The 14,357-nt window shown below is 34.8% G+C and overlaps 1 pseudogene; it reads right to left on the bottom strand.

Annotated features, from left to right (window-relative positions):
* Positions 1–8,334: 8,334 nt before the first annotated feature.
* LOC129053309 (testis-specific XK-related protein, Y-linked-like) lies at positions 8,335–8,810 on the bottom strand (annotated as a pseudogene).
* Between the last annotated feature and the right edge of the window lie 5,547 nt (positions 8,811–14,357).

Genomic DNA, 14,357 nt, shown 5'->3' with positions numbered 1-14,357 from the left:
GAGTATTGACATACAAAAATCATTTTCCTATATTGCTCTCCCTACCTTTCTACTTTTTTTGTCAAAAATTCTCTGTTATACAATATGTAGTAACAACCCATATATGTAATTATTGTTTTATTCTTTGTCATTTCTTCATTTTATTATTGAATTTTATTTTATTTCATTGAGACAGGGTTTCAGTCACATAGGCTAAACATGGTTCACTACAGCCTTGAGCTCCTGGTCTCAAGGGATCCTTCCACTTCAGCCCCTCATGTACCTGGGACAGAAGTGTATGCCACCACAGCTGGCTAATTTTGTTGATTTTCTTTAGAGACAGGGTCACGCTTTTTTGCCCTGACTGGTCTCACACTCCTGGGCTCAAGGAAATCCTCATCTTTGGTTGGGATTACAGTTGTGAGATATTGTGCCTTTCCTCTTGTCATTTAAATCCAGTAGAAAAATACAGTTACAGAAACCTCATACACAATAATATTGGGTTTTATATTTCCCGGTGTAATTACTTTATTGAGTTCTTTATTTCATTTCTTTATTTGCACATGAGGTATGGTTTTATTTTCATTCCTTATATGTTTTTATCACATTTTGTATGGCTGATCTAGTAGTAATGTACTCTCTTTAATTCTGTTTGCTTGGAAATGCCTTACTTGCTCATAAATTTAAATTTTGGTTTGGACAGATATTGAGTTTATGATTGACTTAATTTTGTTTATTTAAGCACTTTGAAGATCTCATCACAGTAACATTTCCTCCATAATTTTTAATGAGAAATTGACTGTTAATGTCATGGATGATAACCCGCATGTGATCAGTTACTTTTGTCTTGCTTCTTTTAAAGTTCTTTATTTATTTGTCTTCTGTCAATTTCAGTGCATGTGTTTCAGTGTGGATATCCTTGAGTTTATTCTTCCTGGAGTATTTTTTTTTCTTTGGAGATACATGGATGACTAGATTTCCATCTATCAACACATTTGTGAAGTTTCAGCCACTGTTTATTCAAATATTCTTTTCCTTCCCCCCATATTTCTCTTTTTTCAGTGGAACTCCCATTATGAATATGTTGATATTCTTGATGGAACCCCATAGCAACCTTAGTTTTGTTCATTATTCTTGTTTCTCTTTTTGTTTCATACACTGAATAATACCAAACAATCCATCTTCAAGTTGCCTCATTATGCTCTTTGAATGCTCACACAAGCAATTCAATCTTTCTAGTTACAGATTATTGATTTCATTTTTTAAATAATGTATATGTCTTTATTGGTATTTTCAACTTTGAATCACTGTTCTACTGGGTTCCGTTAGGTCTTGAGAACATTAAAATGAAGAGAATTGAAAGATTTCCCTAGTTAGTACAATGCCTGGGCTTTCTGAAATAGTTTCTTTTAGTTATGTTTTATTTGAATGTGTTTTTTTGCATTTATCTTTGAATGGCTTTTATTTTATTGTTGAACTTTGAAAACTTTGGATATTATTCAGCATATTTGGATAACAAATTATTGACCTCCACAATTGCTTAGTTTGTGGGTTGTGAACTTGTTTAAAACTCTTCAAAGCCAGTTTTGTAGTCTATGTTCTTTGTCATGTATGGCCACTTAACCTGTTTTCTGTCATCCTTTTTTTCATCTACTGTTCTTAACACATTTAAAAAAAAAAAAAAAACAATCCAAGGAAGGAAAAGAAAAAGAGGAAAAGAAAGAAAAGAAAAACTGTCCAGAATTTGCATATGGACTCTTTCAGGAACTCTAGTGTTTAGTCCAAAGTCAGGGAAAAGTGAAATGTTTTGGGGTCTTCTCCATGCATGCATCCAAAAATGGACATACTTATATCCTTCTAAATATACCAGTAGGAGTCTGGGTGTGGTGGTTCATATCTGTAATCCCACTGATTTGGAAGGCTTAGCAGAACAAATCACTTGAGCCCAGAAGTATGAGGCCAGCCTTGACAACATGACAAGATCACTTCTGTATTAAAGAATACAAACATAAGCTAGATTTGGAGGCCCATGCCTGTACTGTGAAAAGCTGAGGGGGGAGGATTGGTGGAGTCCAGGGAGGTGAGATGCTCAGGAGGCTGAGGTGGCAAGATCATTTGCACCCAAGGAGGTTGCCACTGCATTAGGCCATGATCATGCCACACGACTCCAATGTGGGCCACAGGGCAAGTTCTGTGACTATTTAAAACCCAATCCAAAATAAACAGAAATAAACTGTCAGAATTTTTCAAAGCTGGTTTTCCTCATCAATTTTCTTCACCAGTCTCTTCTTTCCAGGCATTTTGCTTGTGTACTGCTTGATCTGACTCTTATTTCTTGCTCCTAGTGGCTCCTATTTGTATATTTCCTTTCCACAAATGCCTCCTGGCAGTCAACTTCTTCCCCCAAGAAAGCTCTGAGGTGGGCTAAAGGAAAGCCTCTGAGCTAATATTCTCCAAGGGAGCCTCAGACATTTTAAATCACACAACCACAATTATTTGAGATAAGCTCCGTATTTCCACACATGCATCAAAATCTGCATCTAGAATTTAATATTCCTCACAGTTGCCATGAAGCCATGGAGTGGGTGATGATGGTCAGTTAAAATGCCCCATACTGTCTTCCCAAAATTAGAGGTCAGGTCTTTCTTCATTAAACGAACCCCTTAGTTATGTTAATAGATTCCAGAGCTCCAAAAACCAAGTCTGAGTTTGTTTTCTCTTCCTTATATCTCTTCACTTTTAACTCAATTAGCTTTAATGACAGCATAAAATAGAAACTTGGTTAAATCTACCTTGCTTTTTAATGTTCAGATAGGTTTTTTTTGAGATATAGTCTCACTGTCCCACCGAGACCAGAGTGAAGTGGTGTGATCTCGGCTCCCTGCAGCCTCTTCCAGGTTCAAGGGATTCTCTTGTCTCAGCTTCCTGAGTAGCTGGGGTTACAGGCCTGCACCCCCATGCCTAGATAATGTTCTTAATTTTAATAGAGTGTGGGTTTCACCATGTTGGCCAGGCTCATCTCAAACTCTTGCCCTCAAGTCATCCACCTGCCTCAGCCTCCCAAAGAGCTGGGATTACAGTCATGGAGCCATCATGTCCAGACTGTTTTGTAAGATTTTATTTGACATTGCTTCCATCATTATCATGAAAGCCATTCTGTCTTTCAAGCCATAAGAAATGTTTAAGAATATAGGTTTCTGTTAGCAACTTTTAAATGATATGACTTTATTGTTTTCAAAATTATTAAGAGTTCAGTTACTTCATTTCACAACAGTATGGTAGTTGTTATAAATAATTAAGTTCCATCTTGGGCCAGTTTAATCTTACAGTCTCTAACTAAAGTATTTGAATGTAAAAATTAACTCTCTAAATAGACTCCATAATGTGCAGCTCATGTATTATTATTATATTAGTGATATTTTATATAATTAAATGTAAGGGTGATATTTTAGGACACTATCCTATTCATCTTGTAGAGTCATACCCTCCTAAGAAGACAGAATTAGACTGGGTAGATGTAGGCATATCAATATAGAATTCAAAAGACACTCCTCAGATTTCACTGGGAAATGAGAAGTGAAATGTTACAACTGTTCTGGAAATATGACCCTAACCAGTAAGGAGAAGTCTTGTGACCTCTATGATAAAAGGAATTATAAATAACGAATTACTTGAGATTTTTCCATGTTTGTTTCCCATATTGAGTTTTGAATAATAAAAAATGTAAATGATAACTGTAATAGTACATTTAAGTAATAAAAACTTTTAAATACATTTTAAATTTTAAACATTTATATTTATTAATATGAATTAAATGGTGAGCATACATTTCTTTTTTCTTTTATTATTATTATTATTATTATACTTTAGGTTTTATGGTACATGTGCGCAATGTGCAGGTAAGTTACATATGTATACATGTGCCATGCTGGTGCGCTGCACCCACCAACTCGTCATCTAGCATTAGGTATATCGCTCAATGCTATCCCTCCCCCCTCCCCCAACCCCACAACAGTCCCTGAAGTGTGATGTTCCCCTTCCTGTGTCCATGTGTTCTCATTTTTCAATTCCCACCTATGAGTGAGAATATGTGGTGTTTGGTTTTTTGTTCTTGCGATAGTTTACTGAGAATGACGATTTCCAATTTCATCCATGTCCCTACAAAGGACATGAACTCATCATTTTTTATGGCTGCATAGTATTCCATGGTGTATATGTGCCACATTTTCTTTATTCATTTAACAGGCTCTCAAGGATAGAGAAGAATATGTCAATTTCACACCTCTAAGTGTCTTATAGCTAGGATGGATAGAAATGGAAGGAGTGAGTGAAAAGATAGCATAAGCTTATCTGTAAGTCAACTAAAATATTGTTTCATAAATACTATGTAGACTTAGTATTCAAAAATGTAATACTGAAATTACAAAGTTGTATTATTTATTATAATATTAAACACTTAGAGAGACGTTATTATATCTCAGAATTCTAGCTTAAAATGGTGGATATAATAGTAAATAACACTGAAATGACTCCTCACTTCATAAAGTAACAGTTGATAGTAAAGCAGAAAGGAAAAAGAACCGAAAAGAAAAGAGATGTGTTTCATTCGTTGAAAAGTAGAATAATTCTAGACCCTCAATGAAAAATAAATTGAACAGGGTAACACAGAAGAAGGAAGTAAATTAAGATGTTAATACTATCATTTAGGGAACAATAAATGATGAACTCACCTTTAATGCATAAACAGCAACAAGAAAAAAATTGTAGGTGGTAGATAATAGATAAAATATTGTTATAGATAAAATATGAAAGAGATGGGGGAAAATAAGTGTATTTGGAATATCCTTAGTTTTTATGTTATATAGGTGATGTACTTTTGGAAAAAAAAATAACAGAAGAGAGAGGCATGTAGAAAGTGTAAAGAAGTTCAGAGGAAGTTTTAAATTTGGCTGTCTTAATCTTGGGGCACTCATAAGAAAAAAAAAAGCACAATGTATAGAAATTCAGAGATCATATCACTGGTTGAATTCCTTAGAACCAAGATTTAAAACTTAAGAGGCTTTTGTCTCAAAACAACCTCAATAAAAAGCCAGGTGTGGTGGTATGCATCTGTAGTCTCAGCTACTGAGGAGACCAATGCAGGAAAATTGCTTGAGCCCAGCAATTTGAGGCTGTAGTGAGTCAAGGTCTCACTACTGCACTCCAGACTGGGTGACAGAACACTTTCTTAAAAAAGAAAAGGAAAGGAAAGGAAAAGGGAAGGGAAAAGGGAAAGGAGAAAGGGAAGTAGAAAGAGGTATTCTGTGTAGTTACATTAGTGGTCTAACAAGCAGATATCTATGAGATAAAATGAAGCAAAACACACTGACAATTAAATAGAGAAATCAGACGAAAGTTGAGTCAGGTAATCCAAAGCAAAATAGTATTTCAAGAAAGATGGTGTGACTCAGTTTTACAAATACACATGACTGTTTGAGTAATATGCAACAGACAAGTGATATATGGGATTTAGTGACAAGTAGAAGATATGATTCTAAAAACAGGGTAAATGCCTTAAGAAAGGAGAGTTAAGAAAAATAAAATTAAAAATTGTCAGGGCCAACTATTTCTGTGAGTCTTCCTATCACAGAATCTAAGTAAATGAGTTTACAGTGGTGTATCTAGGACTAAGACAAGCAGGATGTAGATCTAGTAAAGAAAATGATCAAGCCTGGTTTGGTGGCTGACACCTGTAGTTGCAGCACTTCGGGAGGCTGAGGGGATGGATCATTTGAGGTCAGTTTGAGACCAGCCTTGGCAACACAGTGAAACCCCATCACAATTACAAATTCTAAAACTAGCCAAGTGTGGTATTGCATGCCTGTGATATCAGATACTCAGGAGGCTGAGGCAGGAAAATCACCTGAATCCAAGAGGCCAAGGTTGCATTGAGTGAAGATTGTGCCAGAGACTCTTTCTCAAAAAAATTAAACTAAACTAAAATAAAAAGAAATGATCCTGCAGGTAGAATGAAGAAGTAATGGCACAAGGAGACAACAAATAATAAGCAAATCAGTGTTTTAAGAAGCTGGGAAATTCAAAGCAAAGGCAAAGAGGGTCATAACAAGGAGCAGTAAAAAATACACACAAATCTATACAAGTTTTGTTTCTGGTGCTGATTTCTCAGGAGAAAGAAACACAAAAGAAAGTGTGAATAAGAAACTTGTCACCATTGCTTTGGTAGAAAGAAAAAAAGGAGAAAGACCAAACACAACAAAATAATGTAAATTATATAACGTTAAGCTTTAGTGTTCTTCATCCCTTCCCATGTTTATTGTTTCCTCAAGAAATAACAGAAGCCAAATATTCAAAATAGAAGAAAACTTTAGCATATATTACTGTCTATATATATTAAGCCAAGTATATTATAACTGTCATTCTTTGAAAATTTGTATTTTAAATGAACAAATATAAATATTTATGGGACACAAAGTGATTTTATAATGCATGTATATATTGCAAGATAATTATATTGGGCTAGTTACCATATCCATTACCTCACATACATACCATTTCTTTTTTGTGGTAAGAATATATGAATTCTAAGTTTTAAACAATTGGTATTTTTGAGATAGAGTTTTTCTCCTGTTGCCCAGACTTGAGTGCACTGGTGCAAACTCAGCTCATTTCAACTGCCACCTCCCGAGTTCAAGTTATTGTCTTGCCTCAGACACTTGAGTAGCTGGGGTGAGAAGTGCATGCCACCAAACCTGGCTAATTCTTATATTTTCAGTAGAGACAGTGTTTCATCGTGTTGGCCAGGCTGGTTTTGAACTTCTGACCTCTAATGATCCTCCCTCTATGGCCACCCAAAGTGCTGGGATTTCAGACATGAGCCACCATGCCTGACCTTTTTTTATTAAACAATTTTGAAGTTGACTTTATTAACTGTGATCACCATTCGGTGCAAAGGATCACCAGAACTTCTTCCTGTCTCATTGAAATTTGTTATCCTTTGATTAACACCTCCCCTTTCTCTATCCACTCCCATCACCACCACACACTCCAATCTCTGACTACTTTTGGTGTGTTTGTAGAAAGAATCAGGGACATGCTGCATCACACAGGCTGAAGTACAGTGACACAACTATGGCTCACTGTGGACTCAAACTTCTGACCTCAAGTTATCCAATTACCTCATCCTCCCATAGGGCTGGAGAGACAGGCATGAGTCACCACATCTGGCATATTCACAGTTTGAATGAGTTCAACCTTTTTAGATTTTACATATAATTGTGATCATTGTATACTTGTCTTTCTGTGCCTCTCTTATTACACTGAGCAAAATATCTTCCAATTCCATTCATTTGGTCACAAATAAATAAAGGATCTTTCTCCTTTTTTTAAGGCTGTATAGTATATCTCATAGTGTATATGTGCCACACTTTATCTGTTTCTGCGTTGATGAGAACTTGTGTTGTTACCGTATCTTGGCTGTTATGAATAACGCTGAGATGAATACAGAAGTGTAGATATCTCATTGACATGCTAATTTTATATCCTTTGAGTACATATTTGGAAGTAGAGTAGCTGGATTATGTGGTAATTATTATTTTTAATTTAATTATATTTTTGAAAACTCAATTCTATGACCCCAAAAGCACAGACTACAAATTGGATCACATTACATCAAACTGAAGTGTTTCTGCACCCAGAGGGAAAAGGGTGAAAAGAAAATGTTCACTGATAAAGTATATGCTATATTACAAACACTTATTAAATTAAAGGTATAGGTTCCAAAAATGTACTAGGTGAAAAATGTACTATGGTTAAGTTTTCTGCTTAGTTTTTGGAGCCAGATGGAGTTTGGATTTTGTTTTGTTTAATAAGTTGTACAATTATTTTTAAGAAAACAAAAATTATTAATGCATAGTCACATTAGAAAAATCAATTTTATTTGAAACTGCTTCTAAGATTTTGTTGTTTATAATTTTTTATGAGTATCTTTATAAAGTCACACTCACCCTCTTTACTCTTTGTTCTGTGAAAGTATATATGGATATTGCATACTCATTTATTGAACATATCTAACCCTTCTCCATGGGTGACAGTAATTCCTCAGCTGCTTACTTTTATTTTTTTAATGGAATTTTCTCCAGATGCTTACACTATATCACAGTGCTTCTGGATGATTTTCAGTATCTCCTAGCAATACTTTGACTGACCACCTTGGTTGCAAATACTGACAGAAGAGGAGCATAAAGCCAATGGCTACTATGTAGGTTATGATGAGCTACACAGCAGTTATTGAGTCGCAAGACTTCAGTAAAATGTTCCCTCAAGAGAATCTAAATATCAATATTATTATCATATTTTCTAAAAACGGAAAGCTGTAGTGTAGGATTGTATGGCCCACCTCTGTCTCTTATCAATTCCTCATTTGACAGCTGCAGTTTCACTGCTGACCAGCAGGAGAATTGATGGCAGCATATACTAGCATGATTAAGATAAGCACCCATAGTTACCCACCAAGCTGGAATTATTTTCTGTGTTGCTAGGAAGATGAGCTCCACTTTTCCAAAACTCCAGCCATGGTGTCAATAATAACACAAAATATATGATTAACAGAAAGTGTAAGCTCCCCTGTTTCAGAGATGCAGGGAAAAATGCCAGAGTCACTACACATGAGATAATCACCAAGGAATGCCATATCATGACATAGATGAATTTTATCACTTGTAGCTTAATGGCAGAAAAGTCGTTGACAGTGTGGATGGCCAGCATATTGCAGTGAATGGCACTTACACAACTGAGAAGAGGGAATATGCATCAGCAACGCTATTAAAGATAAACAAGAAAATGTTAGAGAATAATTTTCATTAGTAATGGCCACTTTCTCTTTTAAACTTGCCATGTTAAGATATATTTCTCCCAACCCACCTCCTTAAGAAAATAATTTACTTACAAAAAAGAAAAAAGTCTGTTATCTTTCCATTATCAGGGATTTAGTAAATATATGCATGCAAAACATATATTACACCTGGGAAAAACAAATAATAAGTGAACACACACATACCCAAATTTATAAATGTATATACACATTCTCTCAAAATAAAATAACTGGAACACAGGAAATTGGATAGAGACATTCATATCTGATGCTATAAGGTGTGACAGCACCTAGAAAGAAATCTCAATTAAGAACCAATAAAATTACCTGAACTAGATCTTGAAAAGGTAGTTTCTTTTTTATACAAAGTTAGAGTGTAAAGTAGGAAATTCCAGTGTAAAGGTGATAACAGGAAATCAGAAATAATCTGTGGAGTCCAAGTAAATTCTGGAAGTGGTGCTGCCAGATATTGCTGAGTGATGGAATACAAGGTGCTAGAGAAGCAGAAAAATTAAAAGTTTTAGAAATTAAGTGATATGTGTGGGCATGATTTGTTTGCGTGTATTTAGGTAATTTTATCAGAAAGTTTATAAGAAGAAAATTAATTTAATTTTGACATTGTTATCCCAATAATTAGACTAATATGCACAAGGAAGAAAACCAAAATTATGTAGTAGTTAAATAATCAGTTTAAACAATCTTCTACTACATTCAGTTGAAAGAGTAAAAATTCATTTCTTGTATACAGGAGGGTTAAAATAACACAGTCTTCATACACAATGAAATGAAGACAGAAAACAAAAAGAGGCCAAATTGTCTTTACTCATCTAAACTAATTATTCATTTTCTAACAGCATTTAGAAAATGAATATAAAGAGTCCATTTATTCCTTCAGGAATACCCAAAGATAAACTCTAAAGTGATAACATTCTTGACTGCCTTTATGAGAAATAAGACTGAATAAAAAGAAATGACATAAAAGTTAAATTTTAGAAAGTAAATTTTAGCTGGGTGTGGTGACTCATAACTGCAACCCTAGCACTTTATCAGGCTGAGGTGAGCAGATCACTTGAGCCCCAAAAAAACAACAACAAAACACCAAAAATGTTAGCCAGCCATGGTGGCACATTCCTGTAGTCTCAACTATTCAGGAGATGGAGGTGGGAGGCTTGCCTGGGTAAAGGAAGTAGGCATAGTACATTTTGCCTTGGGACTTTTATTTGCCTGTCCCCTTACCCCAGCCCTTTGGGAGGTTGATACCCAGGGGTAATCATGTAGACCAACGCTGGCAACAGATTAGAAACTATGACCACAGCATAATGGAGCTGAGTTCCAGTCAATATTCCTGCTGATTGACTACAGTAACCTCAGGCACTGAATAAATGTCAGAGCAGAGACCATGGAAGCTACAGGCCTTGAGTGCACCCAGTGCTCAACTGTGTGATGCATGTGCAACCTGGCACTGAGTCAACTTTGTTGGTCAAATTACTCCAGCCATGAAAGTCTGCTCATTAATATTTCCCTTCATGCTACCAGGGCTGAAGCTATCATAGACTTCAAGACCTTAATTTCCTTTTTCTCCTTGCCCTGAATCTCTGGACAGCCTTACTGTGGAAGAAAGCTTCCAAACAAAGACAAACTAAAACACTGAATTAGGCACTTACATCATTGCACAGATATTGATGCATAGTCACAAGCATTAGGATCAATGAGAGAAATATGATGTCATCAAGTGGTCAAAATAAAGCGCTGGTGGTGACTGACCCAAAAGAAATGGGAATGGACACATGGCCTGACAAGGAATTCAAAATACTTGTTTTAAGACAATGCAGTGAACTTCATCAAAACACAGATAATTCTGAAATTTATCAGAGAAACTTACACGTGAGATTAAAAAATGGGAGGAAAAAACAAACAGAAATCTTGAAGAATAAAACACAACAAAACAAAAAATACAATTGACAACGGTGACTATAGAAGTGGTCAAGCAGCAAAACTCAAAGACAGTTCAATTCAAAATGTACAGTTAGAGAATAAAACATAAATAAGATTCATAAGATTAATAGGATAACCTCCAAAGAGCAAATTTATCAGACACTGGCTTTCAAGAGTGTGGTAGAGCTGCGTGTGATGGCCCATGCCTGTATCCTCAGCACTTTGGGGGGCCAAGGTGGGTGGATCATGTGTTGTCAGGAGCTTGAGAGTAGCTGGACAATATGGTGAAATGGTTTATCTATCATAATACAAAAATTAGCCGGGTGTATTGTTGGACATCTGTAATCCCAGCTACTCAGAAAGCTGAGTCAGGAGAATCACTGGAACTCAGGAGAATCACTGGAACCCAGGAAGCCAATGTTGCAGTGAGCCACAATCCCACCATTGCACTCCAACCTGAGAGACCAGAGCAAACCTCCTTCTCAAAAAACAAGTATAAAAAAAGAGTATAAAGCTTACTTGAAGAAATAATAACAGAAGCCTTACAAACTTAAATAAAATATAAATATTCTGCTGTAGGAATATTGAGGGCTCACAATCGCATTCAATTGCAATAAAAATTTCCCCATGATTTAATATTATCAAGCCAGTAAACATCAAAGACAAACAGAGGATACGGAATTAAGCAGCAGAAAAAAATAAAATACTATAACAGGAATTCATCTATATGAGTAATATATGCATATATATAATACAAATGTTAATAGATCCACAGGAAGAAAAAAAATGCAAGATAATACTAGAAAACTTCAGCACCTTACTTTCAGCAATGAAGAGATAATGCAGACAGAATTTAATAAGTAAACATTGGATGAAAATGCCATGTAGAGAAAATGCTAAAAACAGTTATTGAACTATCCATCCAAGAGCTATAGAATAAACATTTTTCTCCACTGCATACATGGGACATCTTCCAGGATATGTCATACATTAGGTAAAAAATCACATCTTAATGAATTTGGAAAGATCAAAGTCATATTAAGTATCTCCTCTGAAATCATAATTCATAAGTACATCAAAATTAAACATGCTCCTGAATAACCAATAAGTCAGTGAAGACATTAAAGAGAAAACACCGTATTTCTTGAGACAAAAATAGAAACACAGCACACCAAAGCCTATGAGATTCAACCGAAGCAGTATTAAGAGGGCAGTTATGGCAATAAATGCCTTCAACTACAGGAAGATATCAAATACACAACTTGATGTTTCAATGAAAGAATTAGAAAATAAAAATCTAAACACAAAAGTAAAAAAAAAACAAAAAAAAACAAAAAAAAAAACCAAAAGAAAACAAAGCCCTTAATAAAGGAAATCAGAGCCATAAAATAGATACCATCACTGATGCCCAGAAACAAATTAATAGTAAGAAATCAAATCAGCAATAAAAGGTCACCTATGAAAAAGAAGCCCAGGACCTGATATATTCACTCCTGCATTCTACCTACCACAAAAAGAAACTACTGCCACTTCTTTTTTAACCTAGTCAAAACATAAAACAAAAAGGAACATATGGAAACTGTTCCAACTAATTCTATTGGGATGGCATTATGCTGATTACAAAACCAGACAAGGATACAAGAAAAAAGAGAAAACTATGGGCCATTATATCTGTTAAACATAATTAAAAATCCTCAATAAAATACTGGGAAAATGCCTTATAATGACCATTTAGAAAATCATTCACTGTGATCAAGTGAGATTACAGGGATGAAGGAATGGCTTAATACACTAGAATCATTAAATGTCATACATTATATCAACAAAATAAAGAACAAAATCTTTGCAGTCATTCCAAAAAGTGAAAAAAAAAATTGACAAAATTAAACATTTTCACAATAAAATCTCTTAACAAATTATGCGTGGAACAACTGTAACTCAACACAACAAAAGACATAGACCCTAATAACCAGATAACACCATATATGCAAACCCTTAGCTAATATCACACTCAAAGGGAATTAAAAGTAGAAAGCTTTTCTGTGAAGATCTGAAGGAAGACCAGGATGTTCATTTTCACTACTTCTATTAATGTAACAATAAAAGTCCTTAGCCAGAACAATTAGACAAAAGAAAGTAAGAAAAGCTACCCAAATTAGACAGGAATAAGTAAATTTGTCTATATATGCTAATGACATACTATGAAAATCCTTAAACACACAACTAAAAAGTAGTTAGAACTAATAGAGAAGGTCAGTAAAGTCCCAGTTTACAAAATCAACATATAAAGTTGCATAGCATTTCCATACACTAACAGCAAAATATCAAAAAAGAAACAGTTAAGAACACAATCTCATTCACAATATGTATGGGGGATAAAACTGAGTAAATTTAACCAAGGAGATAAAAAAAATCTGCATTCTGAAATCTATGAAATACTAACAAAATGTTAAAATGACATAAATAAGTGGAAATATATTTATGTTCATTTACTGGAAAAAGCAATATGGTTAAAATGTTTATATGATCCAAAGAAGTGCACAAGTTGAGTGCAGTCTCTCTCAAAACACCAATGGCATTTTTCACAGAAATTGAAAAAAATCCTAAATAAATATGAAACCACAAAAATAAAACCGTGAATAGCCAAAGCTATCCTGAAGATGTCAATGGGGTTGGGGATTGAATCCACAGAACTGGGGATGTCACAATGCTATGAACCAATACAATAGAACACACTGAGCAAAAATAAATCTACACCTGTACAGCCAACTGACATTCTGCAGAGGTGCCAAAAAAACAAAATGAGGAAATGTCAGTCTGTTCAATAAATGGTGCTGGGAAAACAAGACAACTATATGCAGAAGAACATAATTAGAACCCTATCTCTCACCCAATACAGAAATTAACTCAAATGGATTAAAAAGCCTAGTGCTGTGGTGTGCCTCTATAATTTTAGCTACTCAGGGGTCCCAGCAGGGAGGATCACCTGAGCCTAACTGTTCAAAGCTATAGAATGAAACACTTATGCCACTGCACTCTACACTAGGTAATACAGTGAGACCTGACCTATAAGAATATATATTTAAAAACATTTAAAATTAAAGATGTAATGACAACACCAATCTGTGAAACTAGTAGAATAAATCACAAAACACATTTAATGACCTTGGTCTGGGCAAGAATATTTTTTGGATAAGACTTCAAAACACAAGCAAAAAAAATGCACAAACAGAAAAATGAAGTTACATCATAATACAAAAATTCCTTACAGAAAAAAATAAAAATAAAATAAAATAAATCACCAGACTAATATAATGAGAGCAAATATTTGCAAACTGTCCATCAGACAAGGGGTTAATCAAAATGTACAAGGAAATAAAAACAGATTCAAAAGAACAAGAAAATAATAACCCAATTAAAAATAAGTATCTTCTGTTTAACAAAGATACATATACACAGCTCACAGGTATAGTGTGTATGTGTGTGTGTGTGCCTGTGGCTGTGTGTGCACACACACTATATATAAATATCTCAACATTTCTCATCATCACAGAATTGCAACCTCTACCTTCCA

This window comes from Pongo abelii, chromosome Y, assembly GCF_028885655.2.
Source record: "Pongo abelii isolate AG06213 chromosome Y, NHGRI_mPonAbe1-v2.0_pri, whole genome shotgun sequence".
In the NCBI taxonomy this organism is placed as follows: domain Eukaryota; kingdom Metazoa; phylum Chordata; class Mammalia; order Primates; family Hominidae; genus Pongo; species Pongo abelii.
This window is presented reverse-complemented; position numbering and strand designations above follow the sequence as displayed.